Source organism: Salmo trutta, chromosome 21, assembly GCF_901001165.1.
Source record: "Salmo trutta chromosome 21, fSalTru1.1, whole genome shotgun sequence".
Lineage (NCBI taxonomy): Eukaryota > Metazoa > Chordata > Actinopteri > Salmoniformes > Salmonidae > Salmo > Salmo trutta.
Genome location: NC_042977.1, coordinates 50,657,327 through 50,674,826, shown reverse-complemented (window position 1 = coordinate 50,674,826; position 17,500 = coordinate 50,657,327). Strand labels below are relative to the sequence as shown.

General features: G+C 47.8%; 1 protein-coding gene and 1 long non-coding RNA gene across 4 annotated transcripts in view; both read left to right on the top strand.

Moving 5' to 3' along the window:
* The window catches only part of st6galnac3 (ST6 (alpha-N-acetyl-neuraminyl-2,3-beta-galactosyl-1,3)-N-acetylgalactosaminide alpha-2,6-sialyltransferase 3), a 114,961-nt gene that overhangs the window by 12,567 nt on the left and 84,894 nt on the right, over nucleotides 1-17,500 (top strand). The gene's annotated exons all lie outside the window — the stretch shown is intronic.
* LOC115157645 (uncharacterized) overlaps nucleotides 16,717-17,500 on the top strand; it is a 999-nt gene continuing 215 nt past the window's right edge. The window contains exon 1 of the long non-coding RNA XR_003868497.1: nucleotides 16,717-16,773. This is a non-coding gene — a long non-coding RNA (uncharacterized LOC115157645). The remainder of the gene's footprint in view (nucleotides 16,774-17,500) is intronic.

Here is a 17,500-nt window from a genome sequence, read left to right as displayed (position 1 = left end):
TCCACTGGCTCCAGGTCATCTACAAGACCCTGCTAGGTAAAGTCCCCCCTTATCTCTGCTCACTGGTCACCATAGCAGCACCCACCTGTAGCACGCGCTCCAGCAGGTATATCTCTCTGGTCACCCCTAAAGCCAATTCTTCCTTTGCTCGTCTCTCCTTCCAGTTCTCTGCTGCCAATGACTGGAACGAACTGCAAAAATCACTGAAGTTGGAGACTCATATCTCCCTCACTAACTTTAAGCACCAGCTGTCAGAGCAGCTCACAGATCACTGCACCTGTAAATAGCCCATCCAACCTACCTCATCCCCATACTGTATTTATTTATTTATCTTGCTCCTTTGCACCCCAGTATCTCTACTGGCACATTCATCTTCTGCTCATTTATCACTCCAGTGTTTACTTGCTATATTGTAATTGCTTCACCACTATGGCCTATTTATTGCTTTACCTCCCTAATCTTACTACATTTGCACACACTGTATATAGACTTTTTCTCTACTGTATTATTGACTGTATGTTTGTTTTACTCCATGTGTAACTCTGTTGTTGTTTGTGTCGAACTGCTTTGTTTTATCTTGGCCAGGTCGCAGTTGTAAATGAGAACTTGTTCTCAACTTGCCTACCTGGTTAAATAAAGGACTTGTTCTCAACTTGCCTACCTGGTTAAATAAAGGACTTGTTCTCAACTAGCCTACCTGGTTAAATAAAGGACTTGTTCTCAACTAGCCTACCTGGTTAAATAAAGGACTTGTTCTCAACTAGCCTACCTGGTTAAATAAAGGACTTGTTCTCAACTAGCCTACCTGGTTAAATAAAGGTGAAATAAAATAAATTCTACTTATTTATTATCTCCATTTTGGCGTCAGAATTAGAAGGACCACATATCGTTACATCCTCGACTTGCATGTTCTGTTAATCCGGTTACTCTGAGCACCGTGGGTGGACTCCCTAATCAGGTTACTCTGAGCACCATGGGTGGACGCCCTAATCAGGTTACTCTGAGCACCGTGGGTGGACGCCCTAATCCGGTTACTCTGAGCACCGTGGGTGGACGCCCTAATCAGGTTACTCTGAGCACCGTGGGTGGACGCCCTAATCAGGTTACTCTGAGCACCGTGGGTGGACGCCCTAATCCGGTTACTCTGAGCACCGTGGGTGGACTCCCTAATCAGGTTACTCTGAGCACCGTGGGTGGACGCCCTAATCAGGTTACTCTGAGCACCGTGGGTGGACGCCCTAATCAGGTTACTCTGAGCACCGTGGGTGGACGCCCTAATCCGGTTACTCTGAGCACCGTGGGTGGACGCCCTAATCAGGTTACTCTGAGCACCGTGGGTGGACGCCCTAATCAGGTTACTCTGAGCACCGTGGGTGGACGCCCTAATCAGGTTACTCTGAGCACCGTGGGTGGACGCCCTAATCAGGTTACTCTGAGCACCGTGGGTGGACTCCCTAATCAGGTTACTCTGAGCACCGGGGGTGGACTCCCTAATCAGGTTACTCTGAGCACCGTGGGTGGACGCCCTAATCAGGATACTCTGAGCACCGTGGGTGGACGACCCTAAACAGGTTACTCACCCAATGCATTTTGGGTCCAGTAAATTTCTCAAATGTTCAGAGCCACATTTTCCTGACGTAACCCCTGGTGTGTGTGTGTGTGTGTGTGTGTGTGTGTGTGTGTGTGTGTGTGTGTGTGTGTGTGTGTGTGTGTGTGTGTGTGTGTGTGTGTGATGATGAGGATGGTGATCCTTCCCCTCTCCCCTAGCCATCTGCTAGCTACTGCCACCACTTCAAGCCGTTACTGTCATCAGTAAGTCCCCAGTAGTAATGTTTAATCACTCGCTATGGTAAGTGCTCTTCTGCTTTGCACTTTAGAAGTAGCAGGAGTGTGTGTGTGTGTGTGTGTGTGTGTGTATATCAGGATTATGCCGACCTAAACTACTGGCAGCTGTTCATCATATAACAACTACTGTCCAACCAAATCATGTATAGTAATTTTACATTTAGACATAAAACTGTGGGTCATTTTTGGGCTTTGAATCTTCAGCATTAAGTATCTTCTCTCTTTATCTAGATCTCTACACTACATTACCAAAAATATGTGGACATCTGTTTGTCGAACATCTCATTCCAAAATCATGGGCATTAATATGGAGTTGGTCCCCCCCTTTGCTGCTATAATAGCCTCCACTCTTCTGGGAAGGCTTTCCACTAGATGTTGGAACATTGCTGCTATAACAGCCTCCACTCTTCTGGGAAGGCTTTCCACTAGATGTTGGAACATTGCTGCTATAACAGCCTCCTCTCTTCTGGGAAGGCTTTCCACTAGATGTAGGAACATTGCTGCTATAACAGCCTCCACTCTTCTGGGAAGGCTTTCCACTAGTTGTTGGAACATTGCTGCTATAACAGCCTCCACTCTTCTGGGAAGGCTTTCCACTAGATGTTGGAACATTGCTGTTATAACAGCCTCCACTCTTCTGGGAAGGCTTTCCACTAGATGTAGGAACATTGCTGCTATAACAGCCTCCTCTCTTCTGGGAAGGCTTTCCACTAGATGTAGGAACATTGCTGCTATAACAGCCTCCACTCTTCTGGGAAGGCTTTCCACTAGATGTAGGAACATTGCTGCTATAACAGTCTCCACTCTTCTGGGAAGGCTTTCCACTAGATGTTGGAACATTGCTGCTGGGACTTGCTTCCATTCAGCCACAAGAGCATTAGTGAGGTTGGGCACTGATGTTGGGCGATTGGGCCTGGCTCGCAGTCGGCGTTCCAATTCATCCCAAAAGTGTTTGATGGGGTTGAGGTCAGGGCTCTGTGCAGGCCAGTCAAGTTCTTCCACACCGATCTCAACAAACCATTTCTGTATGGACCTCGCTTTGTGCACGTGGGCGTTGTCATGCTGAAACAGGAAAGGGCCTTCCCCAAACTGTTGCCACAAAGTTGGAAGCACAGAATCGTCTTAAATGTTGTTGTATGCTGTAGAGTTAAGATTTCCCTTCACTGGAACTAAGGGGCCCGAACCATGAAAACAGCCCCAGACAATTATTCCTCCTCCACCAAACATTACAGTTGGCACTATGCATTGGGGCAGGTAGCGTTCTCCTGGCATCCACCAAACCCAGATTAGTCTGTCGGACTGCCAGATGGTGAAGACTGATTTATCACTCCAGAGAACACGTTTCCACTGCTCCAGAGTCCAATGGCGGCGTGCTTTACACCACTCCAGCCGATGCTTGGCATTGCGCATGGTGATTTTAGGCTTGTGTGCGGCTGCTCAGCCATGGAAACCCATTTCATGAAGCTCCCAAAGAACAGTTAGTGTGCCGACGTTGCTTCCAGAGGCAGTTTGAAACTCGGTAGTGAGTGTTGCAACAGAGGACAGAAGATTTTAAGCTCTGCTCGATTTTATACACCTGTCAGCAACGGGTGTGGCTGAAATAGCCGAATCCACTCATTTCAAGGCGTGTCCACAAACTTTTGTGTATATATAGTGTATCTCTCTCTCTGTGTATCTCTCTCTCTGTGTATCTCTCTCTCTGTGTATCTCTCTCTCTGTGTATCTCTCTCTCTGTGTATCTCTCTCTCTCTGTGTATCTCTCTCTTTCTGTGTATCTCTCTCTCTCTCCCTGTGTATCTCTCTCTCTCTGTGTATCTCTCTCTGTGTATCTCTCTCTCCCGGTGTATCTCTCTCTCTCTGTGTATCTCTCTCTCTGTGTATCTCTCTCTCTGTGTATCTCTCTCCCTGTGTATCTCTCTCTCTGTGTATCTCTCTCTCTCTGTGTATCTCTCTCTCTGTGTATCTCTCTCCCTGTGTATCTCTCTCTCTGTGTATCTCTCTCTGTGTATCTCTCTCTCTGTGTATCTCTCTCTCTGTGTATCTCTCTCTCTCTGTGTATCTCTCTCTTTCTGTGTATCTCTCTCTCTCTCCCTGTGTATCTCTCTCTCTCTGTGTATCTCTCTCTGTGTATCTCTCTCTCCCGGTGTATCTCTCTCTCTCTGTGTATCTCTCTCTCTGTGTATCTCTCTCTCTGTGTATCTCTCTCCCTGTGTATCTCTCTCTCTGTGTATCTCTCTCTCTCTGTGTATCTCTCTCTCTGTGTATCTCTCTCCCTGTGTATCTCTCTCTCTGTGTATCTCTCTCCCTGTGTATCTCTCTTTATGCATCTCTGTGTATCTCTCTCTGTGCATCTCTCTCTGTGCATCTCTCTCTGTGCATCTCTCTCTGTATCTCTCTCTGTGCATGATAAAATAATTGATATGTTTAAAGATAAATGATTAAATAATTCTACCCTGAAACCTAACTATTAGTGATATAGTTTATGTAGCATGTATAATGAGTAATTAAATAGTTAAACATAAAGGTCTAACTAGGTTGGACTAGGATAAGAGAGGAATGTGTGTGTGTGTGTGTGTGTGTGTGTGTGTGTGTGTGTGTGTGTGTGTGTGTGTGTGTGTGTGTGTGTGTGTGTGTGTGTGTGTGTGTGTGTGTGTGTGTTTAAGAAAACACAGAGAACCATTAAACTATGTTTTGGCTCGACCTGGCTAGAACTGAGAAACTTATGATAGGACAGGGAGTACTTCTCAAGGTTCCTCTAATCTCTGGGGAAAGGAACGGACAGCTCTGGGTAGTGTTATACAGTGGGGAGAACTCTGGGTAGTGTTATACAGTGGGGAGAACTCTGGGTAGTGTTATACAGTGGGGAGAACTCTGGGTAGTGTTATACAGTGGTGAGAACTCTGGGTAGTGTTATACAGTGGGGAGAACTCTGGGTAGTGTTATACAGTGGGGAGAACTCTGGGTAGTGATTAACAGTGGGGAGAACTCTGGGTAGTGTTATACAGTGGGGAGAACTCTGGGTAGTGATTAACAGTGGGGAGAACTCTGGGTAGTGTTATACAGTGGGGAGAACTCTGGGTAGTGATTAACAGTGGGGAGAACTCTGGGTAGTGTTATACAGTGGGGAGAACTCTGGGTAGTGTTATACAGTGGGGAGAACTCTGGGTAGTGATTAACAGTGGGGAGAACTCTGGGTAGTGTTATACAGTGGGGAGAACTCTGGGTAGTGATTAACAGTGGGGAGAACTCTGGGTAGTGATTAACAGTGGGGAGAACTCTGGGTAGTGATAAACAGTGGGGAGAACTCTGGGTAGTGTTATACAGTGGGGAGAACTCTGGGTAGTGATTAACAGTGGGGAGAACTCTGGGTAGTGTTATACAGTGGGGAGAACTCTGGGTAGTGATTAACAGTGGGGAGAACTCTGGGTAGTGTTATACAGTGGGGAGAACTCTGGGTAGTGTTATACAGTGGGGAGAACTCTGGGTAGTGATTACAGTGGGGAGAACTCTGGGTAGTGATTAACAGTGGGGAGAACTCTGGGTAGTGATTAACAGTGGGGAGAACTCTGGGTAGTGATTAACAGTGGGGAGAACTCTGGGTAGTGTTATACAGTGGGGAGAACTCTGGGTAGTGTTATACAGTGGGGAGAACTCTGGGTAGTGATTAACAGTGGGGAGAACTCTGGGTAGTGATTAACAGTGGGGAGAACTCTGGGTAGTGTTATACAGTGGGGAGAACTCTGGGTAGTGATTAACAGTGGGGAGAACTCTGGGTAGTGTTATACAGTGGGGAGAACTCTGGGTAGTGATTAACAGTGGGGAGAACTCTGGGTAGTGTTATACAGTGGGGAGAACTCTGGGTAGTGATTACAGTGGGGAAAACTCTGGGTAGTGATTAACAGTGGGGAGAACTCTGGGTAGTGATTAACAGTGGGGAGAACTCTGGGTAGTGATATACAGTGGGGAGAACTCTGGGTAGTGATTAACAGTGGGGAGAACTCTGGGTAGTGATTAACAGTGGGGAGAACTCTGGGTAGTGTTATACAGTGGGGAGAACTCTGGGTAGTGATTAACAGTGGGGAGAACTCTGGGTAGTGTTATACAGTGGGGAGAACTCTGGGTAGTGTTATACAGTGGGGAGAACTCTGGGTAGTGATTAACAGTGGGGAGAACTCTGGGTAGTGTTATACAGTGGGGAGAACTCTGGGTAGTGTTATACAGTGGGGAGAACTCTGGGTAGTGATTAACAGTGGGGAGAACTCTGGGTAGTGATTAACAGTGGGGAGAACTCTGGGTAGTGATTAACAGTGGGGAGAACTCTGGGTAGTGTTATACAGTGGGGAGAACTCTGGGTAGTGATTAACAGTGGGGAGAACTCTGGGTAGTGTTATACAGTGGGGAGAACTCTGGGTAGTGTTATACAGTGGGGAGAACTCTGGGTAGTGTTATACAGTGGGGAGAACTCTGGGTAGTGATTACAGTGGGGAGAACTCTGGGTAGTGATTAACAGTGGGGAGAACTCTGGGTAGTGTTATACAGTGGGGAGAACTCTGGGTAGTGTTATACAGTGGGGAGAACTCTGGGTAGTGTTATACAGTGGGGAGAACTCTGGGTAGTGATTAACAGTGGGGAGAACTCTGGGTAGTGTTATACAGTGGGGAGAACTCTGGGTAGTGTTATACAGTGGGGAGAACTCTGGGTAGTGATTAACAGTGGGGAGAACTCTGGGTAGTGTTATACAGTGGGGAGAACTCTGGGTAGTGATTAACAGGGGGGAGAACTCTGGGTAGTGTTATACAGTGGGGAGAACTCTGGGTAGTGTTATACAGTGGGGAGAGCTCTGGGTAGTGTTATACAGTGGGGAGAACTCTGGGTAGTGTTATACAGTGGGGAGAACTCTGGGTAGTGATTAACAGTGGGGAGAACTCTGGGTAGTGATTAACAGTGGGGAGAACTCTGGGTAGTGTTATACAGTGGGGAGAACTCTGGGTAGTGTTATACAGTGGGGAGAACTCTGGGTAGTGTTATACAGTGGGGAGAACTCTGGGTAGTGATTAACAGTGGGGAGAACTCTGGGTAGTGATTAACAGTGGGGAGAACTCTGGGTAGTGATTAACAGTGGGGAGAACTCTGGGTAGTGTTATACAGTGGGGAGAACTCTGGGTAGTGATTAACAGTGGGGAGAACTCTGGGTAGTGATTAACAGTGGGGAGAACTCTGGGTAGTGTTATACAGTGGGGAGAACTCTGGGTAGTGATTAACAGTGGTGAGAACTCTGGGTAGTGTTATACAGTGGGGAGAACTGTGGGTAGTGTTATACAGTGGGGAGAACTCTGGGTAGTGATTAACAGTGGGGAGAACTCTGGGTAGTGTTATACAGTGGGGAGAACTCTGGGTAGTGATTAACAGTGGGGAGAACTCTGGGTAGTGATTAATAGTGGGGAGAACTCTGGGTAGTGATTAACAGTGGGGAGAACTCTGGGTAGTGATTAACAGTGGGGAGAACTCTGGGTAGTGTTATACAGTGGGGAGAACTCTGGGTAGTGTTATACAGTGGGGAGAACTCTGGGTAGTGTTATACAGTGGGGAGAACTCTGGGTAGTGATTAACAGTGGGGAGAACTCTGGGTAGTGATTAACAGTGGGGAGAACTCTGGGTAGTGTTATACAGTGGGGAGAACTCTGGGTAGTGTTATACAGTGGGGAGAACTCTGGGTAGTGATTAACAGTGGGGAGAACTCTGGGTAGTGATTAACAGTGGGGAGAACTCTGGGTAGTGATTAACAGTGGGGAGAACTCTGGGTAGTGTTATACAGTGGGGAGAACTCTGGGTAGTGATTAACAGTGGGGAGAACTCTGGGTAGTGTTATACAGTGGGGAGAACTCTGGGTAGTGTTATACAGTGGGGAGAACTCTGGGTAGTGTTATACAGTGGGGAGAACTCTGGGTAGTGTTATACAGTGGGGAGAACTCTGGGTAGTGATTAACAGTGGGGAGAACTCTGGGTAGTGTTATACAGTGGGGAGAACTCTGGGTAGTGTTATACAGTGGGGAGAACTCTGGGTAGTGTTATACAGTGGGGAGAACTCTGGGTAGTGATTAACAGTGGGGAGAACTCTGGGTAGTGTTATACAGTGGGGAGAACTCTGGGTAGTGTTATACAGTGGGGAGAACTCTGGGGAGGAGATAACTCTCCTGAAGGTTTGTGTGTAAAAAAGGAGCCTGGTATAAAATAGAGGTCTTTGTATATGAACTGCAGAGTGCTTCCTCGTGAATAAACATTGGGAATTCTGTCTGTTTTATTTTAACCAGAACTTTACAAATTCTGGGTTGCAGACTGAGTAGATTAATTGGAGTTTATGAACATTGATAACAACATTTCTATATCAGTGCATCTCTGTATCTCCCTCTATGTATCTCTGTGTTTCTCTCTCTCTGTTTCTCTCTCTCTGTGTATCTCTCTCTCTCTGTGTTTCTCTCTCTCTGTGTTTCTCTCTCTCTGTGTATCTCTCTCTCTGTGTATCTCTCTCTCTGTGTTTCTCTCTCTCTGTGTATCTCTCTCTCTGTGTTTCTCTCTCTCTGTGTATCTCTCTCTGTGTTTCTCTCTCTCTGTGTTTCTCTCTCTCTGTGTATCTCTCTCTCTGTGTTTCTCTCTCTCTGTGTATCTCTCTCTCTGTGTATCTCTCTCTGTGTATCTCTCTCTGTGTATCTCTCTCTGTGTATCTCTCTCTCTCTGTGTTTCTCTCTCTCTGTGCATCTCTGTATCTCCCTCTATACATCTCTCTCAATAAATAGGCCACGGTGGCAAAGTAATTACAATTTAGCAATTAAACACTGGAGTGATAGATGTGCAGATGAGGATGTGCAAGTAGAGATACTGGGGTGCAAAAGAGCAGAAAAACAAAAAGAAACATGGGGATGAGGTAGGTAGTTGGTTGGATGGGCTGTTTACAGATGGGCTATGTACAGGTGCAGTGATCTGTGAGCTGCTCTGACAGCTGATGCTTAAAGCTAGTGAGGGAGATATAAGTCTCCAACTTCCGTGATTTTTGTAGTTCGTTCCAGTCATTGGCAGCAGAGAACTGGAAGGAAAGGCGGCCAATGGAGGTGTTGGCTTTGGGGATGACCAGTGAAATATACCTGCTGGAGCGCGTGCTACGATTGGGTGTTATCGTGACCAGTGAGCTGAGATAAGGCGGAGCTTTCCTAGCAAAGACTTATAGATGACCTGGAGCCAGTGGGTTTGGCTACGAATATGAAGGAAGGGCCAGCCAACGAGAGCGTACAGGTCGCAGTGGTGGGTAGTGTATGGGGCTTTGGTGACAAAACGGATGGCACTGTGATCGACTACATCCAATTTGCTGATTAGAGTGTTGGAGACTATTTTGTAAATGACATCACTGAAGCCAAGGATCGGTAGGATAGTCAGTTTTACGAGGGTATGTTTGGAGCCTTACCTTACGATGTCTGGAGCCTTACCTTACGATGTCTGGAGCCTTACCCTACGATGTCTGGAGCCTTACACTACGATGTCTGGAGCCTTACCCTACGATGTCTGGAGCCTTACCCTATGATGTCTGGAGCCTTACCCTACGATGTCTGGAGCCTTACCCTACGATGTCTGGAGCCTTACCCTACGATGTCTGGAGCCTTAACCTACGATGTCTGGAGCCTTACCCTGCGATGTCTGAAGCCTTACCCTACGATGTCTGGAGCCTTACCCTACGATGTCTGGAGCCTTACCCTACGATGTCTGGAGCCTTACCTTGCGATGTCTGGAGCCTTACCCTACGATGTCTGGAGCCTTAACCTACGATGTCTGGAGCCTTAACCTGCGATGTCTGGAGCCTTACCCTACGATGTCTGGAGCCTTAACCTACGATGTCTGGAGCCTTACCCTACGATGTCTGGAGCCTTACCCTACGATGTCTGGAGCCTTACCCTACGATATCTGGAGCCTTACCCTACGATGTCTGGAGCCTTACCCTACGATGTCTGAAGCCTTACCCTACGATGTCTGGAGGTCTACCCTACGATGTCTGGAGGTATACCCTACGATGTCTGGTTTTCAATGCAGGCTATTCTGCTAAAACAACTACAGCCCTAAATGTTCACATTGCGGACCCAACCGAGGCCCCCGTACCGAACGGTTCAGTACGAATACGTGTACCGATATGGATGGATAGACATTGACAGAATGGTTACCTGGAGGAAAATGGAGGACGGACATGTCATTTGTAATCGATCGTCATTTCAATATTTCTTAGTATTTTAGAGTTTCTTATTAGGCAATATATGGGACGCCTGCCCCTCATCTCAGATTCTCTGCTCGGCCTAAAGGCTTTTTACTGTGGTCTCGATCAAAGACTATACACTACGAAGTGGATGCTCGGAGAAGCACAGAGACAAAGTCATATTTCTTAGATTAGCTGCTGGGATGATGTAAATAAATAAAACTAGGCTGCATTCCAACCCTGGTCCCCAGCCTGCTCTGCTCTTCCTGATCAAAACGTTTTTTGTTTTAGTTTTTTGTGTGCTGCCTAACCAATGGCTGTGCTGTCTAGGTCTACAGTGGCAGTTCAGGAGGAGAGTCAAAGGCTCTTTCTGAAAATAATGTTTGATTAGGCCTAGTCCCAAAACATACACTTGGGTTATTGAGTTATTGACCTCATAATAAGCCAGATTCTAGAAAGATACATTGTGCTGTGGAAACTGGAAGCAGCAGCAGCTGCAGCCACAACCAATCAGAAATGGACAGCTCATGGTGCAGAAAGTAGGCAAATTTGAGTAGGTACAATTAATTTAAAACAGTCTTCATTTTAATTAGACTCTACTAACAACAAGAGAGCTTTGTGTTGGAGCCTATTTCATTCCTATTTAAGAAAGAAGAGGTGGGTCCTACCTGTTCGACAGACATTAAGCTGCTATATCCATAGATTTGTCGGCCATTTCCTCCACCCACCCATACACTCTTTAAATAGCCTACCTCCGTGTCAGTGACGGGCTGTTCTGTTAAAACCAGGACTGGAATTGAGGGGTTATGAGAGGGTGTTCAATAGGCCATATGAGTAGGGATATTATTGTTTTGTTTATTTGACATCGAGGCTGACGTACAACCTTCTATTGCCGAGGAGACCAAAAAAAAATGGACTTTGCTTGAGAAGTAATCTAATTCTGTCACTATCTATTGATTAAGCTATTCACTAGAGGGGTGTTGGTCAGACCAGGAGACATCCCATCTGAGGTGAAAGGTGACAGAGCTAGAGAGGTGTTTGTCTGACCAGGAGACATCCCATCTGGGGTGAAAGGTGTCAGACCAGGAGACATCCCATCTGAGGTGAACGGTGACAGAGCGGTGTTGGTCAGACCAGGAGACATCCCATCTGAGGTGAAAGGTGACAGAGCTAGAGAGGTGTTTGTCTGACCAGGAGACATCCCATCTGGGGTGAAAGGTGTCAGACCAGGAGACATCCCATCTGAGGTGAAAGGTGACAGAGAGGTGTTTGCCAGACTAGGAGACATCCCATCTGAGGTGAAAGGTGACAGAGAGGTGTTGGTCAGACCAGGAGACATCCCATCTGAGGTGAAAGGTGACAGAGAGGTGTTGGTCAGACCAGGAGACATCCCATCTGAGGTGAAAGGTGACAGAGAGGTGTTTGCCAGACTAGGAGACATCCCATCTGAGGTGAAAGGTGACAGAGCTAGAGAGGTGTTTGTCAGACCATGAGACGCCCCGAAAATCGGACTTCTCAAACCGAAACGGATTGGCTTACAAACTATTATGACCCATCTATGGAAAGATGAGACACAATGGTGTTCTCTGTTCTGCGCTAGATCTTGGGACCCGTCTGCCAACTTCTGTCTGTAGCATCAGAACGGTTTGGGCTACACACTAATGTGGCCCCTCTGTGGAAAGGTGAGACTCTCAGGAACTGAGAGTGTGTGTCTCTGTGTGTCTCTGTATGTCTCTGTGTGTCTCTGTGTGTATCTGTGTCTCTGTGTGTATCTGTGTCTCTGTGTGTCTTTGTGTGTGTCTGTGTGTGTCTGTGTGTGTCTGTGTGTGTCTGTGTGTCTCTGTGTGTCTCTGTGTGTCTCTGTGTGTATCTCTGTGTCTCTGTGTGTCTGTGTGTCTGTGTGTCTCTGTGTGTCTGTGTGTCTGTGTGTCTATGTGTGTCTCTGTGTGTCTCTGTGTGTATCTCTGTGTCTCTGTGTGTCTCTGTGTCTCTGTGTCTCTGTGTGTCTCTGTGTGTCTCAGTGTGCCTGTGTGTCTCTGTGTGTCTCTGTGTCTCTGTGTGTATCTGTGTCTCTGTGTGTCTCTGTGTGTCTCTGTGTCTCTGTGTGTATCTGTGTCTCTGTGTGTCTCTGTGTGTCTCTGTGTGTTTCTGTGTCTCTGTGTGTCTCTGTGTGTCTCTGTGTCTCTGTGTGTCTCCGTGTGTCTCTGTGTGTATCTGTGTGTATCTGTGTCTCTGTGTGTCTCTGTGTGTCTCTGTGTGTCTCTGTGTGTCTCTGTGTGTCTCTGTGTCTCTGTGTGTCTCTGTGTGTCTCTGTGTCTCTGTGTGTCTCTGTGTGTATCTCTGTGTCTCCGTGTGTCTCTGTGTGTATCTGTGTCTCTGTGTGTCTCTGTGTGTCTCTGTGTGTATCTGTGTGTCTGTGTGTATCTGTGTCTCTGTGTGTATCTGTGTCTCTCTGTGTATCTGTGTCTCTGTGTCTCTGTGTCTCTGTGTGTCTCTGTGTGTCTCTGTGTGTATCTGTGTCTCTGTGTGTCTGTGTGTCTGTGTGTGTCTATGTGCGTCTATGTGTGTCTATGTGTGTCTCTGTGTCTCTGTGTGTATCTGTGTATCTGTGTTTCTGTGTCTCTGTATGTATCTGTGTATCTGTGTCTCTGTGTATCTGTGTCTCTGTGTCTCTGTGTGTCTATGTGTGTCTCTGTGTGTATCTGTGTGTATCTGTGTCTCTGTGTGTCTGTGTGTGTCTATGTGTGTCTATGTGTGTCTCTGTGTCTCTGTGTGTATCTGTGTATCTGTGTTTCTGTGTCTCTGTATGTATCTGTGTATCTGTGTCTCTGTGTCTCTGTGTGTCTATGTGTGTCTCTGTGTGTATCTGTGTCTCTGTGTGTCTCTGTGTGTCTCTGTGTGTCTCTGTGTGTCTCTGTGTGTGTCTCTGTGTCTCTGTGTGTCTCTGTGTCTCTGTGTGTCTCTGTGTCTCTGTGTGTGTCTCTGTGTGTATCTGTGTGTCTGTGTGTCTCTGTGTGTCTCTGTGTGTCTCTGTGTGTCTCTGTGTGTATCTGTGTCTCTGTGTGTGTCTCTGTGTGTATCTGTGTCTCTGTGTGTCTCTGTGTGTGTCTCTGTGTGTCTCTGTGTGTATCTGTGTCTCTGTGTGTGTCTCTGTGTGTCTCTGTGTGTGTCTCTGTGTGTCTCTGTGTGTATCTGTGTCTCTGTGTGTGTCTCTGTGTGTATCTGTGTCTCTGTGTGTGTCTCTGTGTGTCTCTGTGTGTATCTGTGTCTCTGTGTGTCTCTGTGTGTGACAGGACATTTACCTCTACATTGTATTAATTTAACAGACGTTCTTACCCAGAGTGACTGACAGTAGTGACTGTATACATTTTACATGTATTTTCGTACATATCATGAGTACACCAGTGGAGTTGATCAGAGCAGGTAAATGACCAGAGGATAGAAGATCGCAGGATTATTAACCTGGCGGATTCAGACATGGTAGTATCAGTCTGGGTCCTGGTTCCATTCAGGTATTACTGTAGTAGTACAGCTGGTAGTATCAGTCTGGGTCCTGGCTCCATTCAGGTATTACTGTAGTAGTACAGCTGGTAGTATCAGTCTGGGTCCTGGTTCCATTCAGGTATTACTGTAGTAGTACAGCTGGTAGTATCAGTCCTGGTCCTGGTTCCATTCAGGTAGTACTGTAGTAGTACTGAAGTAGTATCAGTCTGGGTCCTGGTCCTGGTTCCATTCAGGTAGTACTGTAGTAGTACTGTAGTAGTATCAGTCTGGGTCCTGGTTCCATTCAGGTATTACTGTAGTAGTACAGCTGGTAGTATCAGTCTGGGTCCTGGCTCCATTCAGGTATTACTGTAGTAGTACAGCTGGTAGTATCAGTCTGGGTCCTGGTTCCATTCAGGTATTACTGTAGTAGTACAGCTGGTAGTATCAGTCCTGGTCCTGGTTCCATTCAGGTAGTACTGTAGTAGTACTGTAGTAGTATCAGTCTGGGTCCTGGTCCTGGTTCCATTCAGGTAGTACTGTAGTAGTACTGTAGTAGTACAGCTGGTAGTTTCAGTCTGGGTCCTGGTCCATTCAGGTAGTACTGTAGTAGTACTGTAGTAGTATCAGTCTGGGTCCTGGTCCTGGTTCCATTCAGGTAGTACTGTAGTAGTACTGTAGTAGTACAGCTGGTAGTGTATTTGTGGGTAGTGCGCTCTCTAGTGGTCATGGATGGGACGACCATCGGATTTACTCATTAGACACACTGGAGTTGTTGGATACTGCTGTTGTTGTTGTTGTGAGTTTTTACTGGTCAGGTCTGCATTCATAGGTGGCAGGTAGCCTAGTGGTTATGAGCGTTAGGCCAATCACAGAAAGGTCGCTGGTTCGAATCCCTGAAGCGACTAGGTGAAAAATCTTGTCGAGCAAGGCACTTCACCCTAATTGCTACTGTAAATCGCTCTGGATAAAAACATCTGCTAAATAACTCAAATGTAAACATGTCAAATAAAGCATCAGAAGTGTGTCTGTGATTGGGTCTTCTGTATCTTGATAATATCTGGATTTGTGTCTAAGTGTAGTTGATTGATTGATTGATTGATTGATTGATTGAGAGAGAGAGAGAGAGACGAAGAGAACGAGAAATGAAGGGAGAGAGAGAATAGAGAGAGAGAATGGAACAGCATGCCAAGGAGGAGACAGAGGGGAGAGATGAGGGAGAGAGAAAGGAGAGAGAAGAGGGAGAGAGAAAGGAGAGAGGGGAGAGAGAAAGGAGAGAGGGGAGAGAGGAGGGACGGAGAGAGGGAGAGAGAGAGGGGAGAGAGGAGGGACGGAGAGAGGGAGAGAGAGAGGGGAGAGAGGAGGGAGGGAGAGAGGGGAAAGAGGAGGGAGAGAGAGAGGGGAGAGAGGAGGGAGGGAGAGAGGGGAGAGAGGAGGGAGGGAGAAAGGAGAAAGGGGAGAGAGGAGGGAGGGAGAGAGAGAAGAGGGTGAGAGAGGGGAGAGATAAAGGAGAAGGAGAGAGAGGGAGAGAGAGAAAGGAGAGCGGGGAGAGGAGAGAGAGAAGAGGGCGAGAGAAAGGAGAGAGGGGAGAGGAGGAAGAGGGAGTGAGAGAGGGGGAGGGGGAGAGAGAGAGGGTGAGACAGGAGAGATGCTGAGAGAAAGAAGGGAGAGGGAGAGAGATAGGAGAGAGGGGAGGGAGGGAGAGATAGGGGAGAAAGGAGGGAGGGGAGGGTAGAGAGAGTGGGTGAGACAAAGGAGGGAGAGGGGAGAGGGAGAGAGACAGGTGAGAGAGAGGTCGAGAGGGAGAACGAAAGAGATGGGAGAGAAAGGGAGAGAGCGAGCGAGGGAGAGAGAGAGGAGAGATGAGAGAGACAGAAAGTAGAGACAACACCAGCAATGCTTTAGTTTTGCAATGCGGAGTGTAATTTCAGAAGCCCATTGTCTGGAGGTTGAGCTGTTTATTGTCTGAATTCCCTTCGCTTAGCTTTCTTAATGAAATGTGTGTTTGTTGTAATAACCCTGAGAGCTGGTAGGAATTTATGTCTGAAGATTGAGCTCACCAAAGGTGAAATCTTGATTGGTTTATGTGTGTCACAAATGGCTCCCTATTCCCTATGCCCTATGCCATCGCTCAATGTAAAAAGACATGTCAATACTTTGCCCCTTGATAACCAGCGCACTGCTGTATGTTGTAAAAGCGTTACATGGTCGCTGCCCATATCATTGCATAATGCAGAAATTACACGAGAGTTCAGGGGCCTTTTGCTTTAACAAAGTTAACCATTTTCACTGTAGTGTCCAAAACGTCTTTCAAGCTGTCAGTCATTCCCTTGGCAGAGAGAGCCTCTCGGTGGATGCAGCAGTGGACCCAAGTGGCGTCGGGAGCAACTGCTTGCACGCGTGTTACCACTCCACTATGTCTCCCTGTCATGGCTTTAGCGCCATCAGTACAAATACCAACACATCTTGACCACGAAAGTCCATTTGATGTCACAAAGCTGTCGGGTACTTTTCGGTACCGGTACCGCCCTCTCATGTTGTCTTTGTTTCCAGTGGTTTGCAGAAGAGGATGTCTTCCTTAATTGACCCCCCCATAAACGTAACGGACATATACCAGGAGCTGTGCCAGGTCCGCCACGTCTGTTGACAAATGCAGCTGTAACGCATAGAACTCAGGAGGTTCCCTACACTCCAGGTCCCTCTGTACTCATTGGACTAGCTAGGAGGTTCCCCACGCTCCAGGCCCCTCTTTACTCATTGGACTGGCTAGGAGGTTCCCCACGCTCCAGGTCCCTCTTTACTCATTGGACTGGCTAGGAGGTTCCCCACGCTCCAGGCCCCTCTTTACTCATTGGACTAGCTAGGAGGTTCCCCACGCTCCAGGGCCCTCTTTACTCATTGGACTAGCTAGGAGGTTCCCCACGCTCCAGGGGTCTCTTTACTCATTGGACTGGCTAGGAGGTTCCTCACGCTCCAGGTCCCTCTTTACTCATTGGACTAGCTAGGAGGTTCCCCACGCTCCAGGCCCCTCTTTACTCATTGGACTGGCTAGGAGGTTCCCCACGCTCCAGATCCCTCTTTACTCATTGGACTGGCTAGGAGGTTCCCCACGCTCCAGGTCCCTCTTTACTCATTGGACTAGCTAGGAGGTTCTCCACGCTCCAGGCCCCTCTTTACTCATTGGACTAGCTAGGAGGTTCCCCACGCTCCAGGTCCCTCTATACTCATTGGACTGGCTAGGAGGTTCCCCACGCTCCAGGCCCCTCTTTACTCATTGGACTAGCTAGGAGGTTCCCCACGCTCCAGGCCCCTCTTTACTCATTGGGACTAGCTAGGAGGTTCCCCACGCTCCAGGCCCCTCTTTACTCATTGGACTAGCTAGGAGGGTTCCCACGCTCCAGGCCCCTCTTTACCTCTTTACTCTGGACTGGCTAGGAGGTTCCCCACGCTCCAGGTCCCTCTTTACTCATTGGACTGGCTAGGAGGTTCCCCCACGCTCCGGCCCCTCTTTACTCATTGGACTAGCTAGGAGGTTCCCCACGCTCCAGGCCCCTCTTTACTCATTGGACTAGCTAGGAGGTTCCCCACGCTCCAGGGCCCCCTCTTTACTCATTGGACTGGCTAGGAGGTTCCCCACGCTCCAGGCCCCTCTTACTCATTGGACTAGCTAGAGGTTCCCCACGCTCCAGATCCCCTCTTTACTCATTGGACTAGCTAGGAGGTTCCCCACGCTCCAGGTCCCTCTTTACTCATTGGACTGGCTAGGGGTTCCCCACGCTCCAGGCCCCTCTTTACTCATTGGACTAGCTAGGAGGTTCCCCACGCTCCAGGCCCCTCTTTACTCATTGGACTGGCTAGGAGGTTCCCCACGCTCCAGGCCCCTCTTTACTCATTGGACTAGCTAGGAGGTTCCCCACGCTCCAGGCCCCTCTTTACTCA